General features: G+C 38.1%; 1 long non-coding RNA gene across 1 annotated transcript in view; it reads left to right on the top strand.

The window, feature by feature from the left end:
• LOC121100692 overlaps nucleotides 1–3,185 on the top strand; it is an 88,778-nt gene extending 85,593 nt beyond the window's left edge. Inside the window, exon 4 of the long non-coding RNA XR_005832426.1 lies at nucleotides 2,866–3,185. This is a non-coding gene — a long non-coding RNA (uncharacterized LOC121100692). The remainder of the gene's footprint in view (nucleotides 1–2,865) is intronic.
• Nucleotides 3,186–4,284: the final 1,099 nt, after the last annotated feature.

Here is a 4,284-nt window from a genome sequence, read left to right as displayed (position 1 = left end):
CCCGAAAACCTTTTTGGCATAAACTTTTTAAAAAGATATTTCTCAAGGGTTTCTTCTTTTAACTCTGACACAATCTCCCAGAACAAGTGAGATATGTTCCTGATTATTTATACTGTATTTCCTTAAGAGGAAGTAGGCAGATTGCAAACAAATACGGACAATAACTTAGAAGCATTTTGGCTGATGATTATTTTTTCCTCTTCTTAAAACATAGGGCCTGAATTTTTATTTTATTTTATTTTATTTTATTTTATTTTATTTTATTTTATTTTATTTTTTAAAATTTTATTTATTTTGGGGAAGGTACCAAATTACTATATTTGAAGTAAGGGTACAAATGAAAGAACTTAAGTTGATGTTTTGGTACAGGGCCTGGATATTTTAGATTCACACAAAAAATAATTCGTGTTTAAGACTATTAGAGATTCCACTAAACGCTTTATAGTTGAGGGCTGGCAAAAAATTGTGTGGAGTAAATTACCGTCTAAAAATCTGTACATTTGGGGTGCCTGGCTGACTTAGTGGTGGAGTGTGCGACTCTTGATCTTGGGGTTGTGGGTTCGAGCCCCGTATCGAGTTTACTTAAAAATAAAATTATTTAAAATTCTCTTTAAAAAGATTACTTAAAAATAAAATCTTAAAAAAAACCCTCTAAATTTAATTAGCTGTTAGCGATCACAGGTGGACAAAAAAATCTAGCCCTAAATTGGTTTGTTAAGTAGTTCATAACTTGCTTTAAAGAAGGTAAAATCAAGTTAGAATAAGGGTTTTAATGTCATTGTTCTGATTGAGAGTGGATCTGTTAGTCTTCTGTAGTACATAAGGCTTTCCCTTAGAGAAATTCCCTTGGATTTTGTTTGTCCTGTCCTTTTCATAGATCTGTTCAACTGAATGATCTGTGCTTCAGTTTCCAAATCATTATTGGCAGAAAACTGGAGTTTAGAAAGATTTACTGTTTTTAATTTAAAGCATTGCATTCTGAATGTAGACTACAAAATATAATCTTTGCTGGGCCCGTTTCTTAAACTCCAAGCACTTCAGCACCATCACACAGTCCAGGAGCTCTTAATATTGTTTCCAGCTTTTCCCCCAGGATATTTTTTCTTTCAGAGAAATGTTTACTTGCAAGTCCAGCAGGAGCTTGTAAGACTCTGAGCTAACAAACACTGTGGGCTCACACTAGAATTCCCTTTAGGCACTTTCACATTTTAAAATCTTGGAAGATTTTGATCTTTCCTTTACACAATTGATCACTGAAGCTAAACTCTGAAACATAATCATCAGATCATCAGAACATTTTGCACTGTGTGTTTTGCACGTCAGCCTAGCAAAAGCACACAACTTTCTCCAGGGGCCGATAGGCCCCAATGGAGCATACGTGTCACAGCAGACCGAGCACGTGTGCACAATGTGGCTTTTCCTCTAACATATACAATCTGTGTCTCACAGATCGCGGTCCCGGCCTACAATCTGGACAATCAAGTTCTTCCTTCACAGTGATTTATCTTAAGAGAAAACAGTACCCCTGCCGTGTCATTTTCCATTTCAGATGCACTGTGTCTTAGAGAAACAATATACGTAACAGTCTATGGGTGACAAATACTATCTCCAAATTGAATTTTTGGATTAGAGGGAGCCTTAGGAAACTGGTTCAAGCCCAGATACTCATCAAAAGAGATGGATAATACTGCAGTTCAGAGAAAAGACCTGTCTTCTCGTCCTGTGGAAGTTGTGTGTGTGTTTGTGTGTTTGTGCATGTAAGTCATTTAGCCTTTCTGATCCTATTAGCTCTCCTGTGAATAACATCATATTCATACACTTCAAGGTGTCTTTGACTTGAAGATGCACCATTACTTTAGGTATCATTAAGAAAGAAACAGAATGGTAGGTGAGAGGATGGGTGAAATAGGTAATGGGGATTAAGGAGTGCACTTGTGATAAGCACTGGGTGATTAAACTAAAAACTTAAAAAAAATAGGTGAAGACATCTAGGTCAGTGGACAAGGTTAAGAGTCCAGAAGTAGACCCACATTCAAAACATCAATTAATCTTTTTGTTTGTTTACAAAGACACAAAAGTAATTCAATACAGGATAGTTTTTTTTTTTTTTAATGAATGGTCTTGGACTATGTGGATATGTACATGGAAAAAATAAACATGACCCTTACCTCAAAAAAAAAAAAAGAAATGATGTCAATTAAAGTATGACATAATTCTTTTTATCACTTAGAATTATCGCTTACTTTTGATCTTTGTGGGTTTTTTTTTTAAGTTAGCTTTTTTTTTTTTTTTTATTAAGTGAGCTCTATGCCCAACATGGAACTTGAACTTGTGACCCCGAGATCTACTTTTAATATTTGAAAGATTTCTTTTAGACTTAGGTATAAATTTTTGTCATACTTCACTCTTTTTTAAATTTTATTTTGGAGAGAGAGAGAAGGGGGGCTGAGAAGGGGCAGAGGGAGAGGAAGAGAGAAATTCAAGCAGACTCTGCGCTGAGTGTGGAGCCCTACACGGGGCTCGATCTCACAACCCCGAGATCACAACCTGAGCTGAAACCAAGAGTCAAGTGCTTAAGTGACTGCTCCACCCAGGTGCCCCAGTACTTTACTCTTGTATATAGAAAAAGGAAAATAGAAACCAAATAATCAATTAAGGTATTCTGAAATTTTCCTTGGAGTCTAGCTTTCAGATTTACTTTTGAATCACATTTATCAATGTCTTTGGATACTGGATGTTAATGCAGCATTTTCAAAAAAGACAGCTTTACTATGATTATTTTACATCCCCCCCCCCCCCCCGCCGCCAAGTTTCTAACACTATTTACAAGTCTTGATCCTGTGGCTTTTTCCATCTTATCAAAAGGCGTCATCAGAGGCTTCTGGACAAGAGCTGCAACTCAGATGGTCCTGAAATGACATGGGTTTAGAGTTTTCAGTGTTGCCACCAGAAATAACTACAAGCGTGTACCCCGTCAGTGGCAAGTGCATCGTGATTCCTGCCCGGCCGACAAGGATAGCAAGATACTGACCAGTTCAGAGATGTTAAAATGTGAAATAAGAGCGTGTTTCTTAGAATCAAAGAGTATTGATTCACAAAACCAAATGAGGTTGTTGTGACTTTGTAAAATGACTTAGTATATTTTAACCATCATGCCTATGTACGACTTTTTAAATTTCGGTATTCCTGTGTTCACCAGAATAATAAGAGAAGTTGCCATGGAGAATATTATGTCTGCTAGATTTTAGAAGAAAAACGTCAGACTCCGAGGCCAAGGCAGCTCCTTAAGGGGTGTTATTTTCAGGGGTCAAAGTGGTCACCTTTCCTCCCTACTATGTCTTACATCCCTGCCAGAGTCTCTGAAATTGCAAAGTATTTAAATTCTTTTAGGGAAGATGCATGTTACAAGCATAGACAGTCTAGAAACAGGAGTGTGTTAATCTATCATTAGTCCATAACACCTTGGCTTAAGGTTGTTTATGAGAATAATTTTGGAATCAACAGCCTAGTTAGAAACTAATCGATGGACATGTAATGAGAAGAGATAAATTGCAAAGAGATAAACACGTACAAAGTGGCAGAGTATGGCATAGAAGAAATATATCAATGCTGTACTTGTTACCAGGATCGCAACCTGCGTACCCCCAGCAAATGACCATGTTAACTGACCTTAAAGGTCTTGAGATGGACGGCTGATACTGGAAATACTTTTCGTATCTATCAAGTCATGTCTTCAAGGTGTTTAAAAAAAATAATTATGTTCTTTAAAATGAGGCTATTGTAGCATAGTGGATGAAGAACGGGCAACTTGTTGAGTGTGATTTTTTTTTTTTTTAAAGATTTTATTTATTTATTTGACAGAGATAGAGACAGCCAGCGAGAGAGGGAACACAAGCAGGGGGAGCGGGAGAGGAAGAAGCAGTCTCATAGCAGAGGAGCCTGATGTGGGGCTCGATCCCATAACGCCGGGATCATGCCCTGAGCCGAAGGCAGACGCTTAACCGCTGTGCCACCCAGGCGCCCCCGAGTGTGATTTTTGAGAACTTCCTGTACCTGTTTTATCCCTCACCTTCCCCATCCATAATGGGGTGGTAAGCGTGCTCACTTGTATCCATAAGCATTCCTTTCACTCTGTCCTCTGCTGGCCACCGTCGTGGTTGCTGAATGCATGCTGCCATTTCTGGCATCACGTCGAGACATACAGCATTCAGTGGAAGAAGATAGAATCTTTTTTCCTTCCATTATCCTTTAAGGGAGAGGAAATACTTCCCTGATGCCTTGTGG

This window comes from Ursus maritimus, unplaced genomic scaffold (assembly GCF_017311325.1).
Source record: "Ursus maritimus isolate PB19 unplaced genomic scaffold, ASM1731132v1 scaffold_5, whole genome shotgun sequence".
Lineage (NCBI taxonomy): Eukaryota > Metazoa > Chordata > Mammalia > Carnivora > Ursidae > Ursus > Ursus maritimus.
This window is presented reverse-complemented; position numbering and strand designations above follow the sequence as displayed.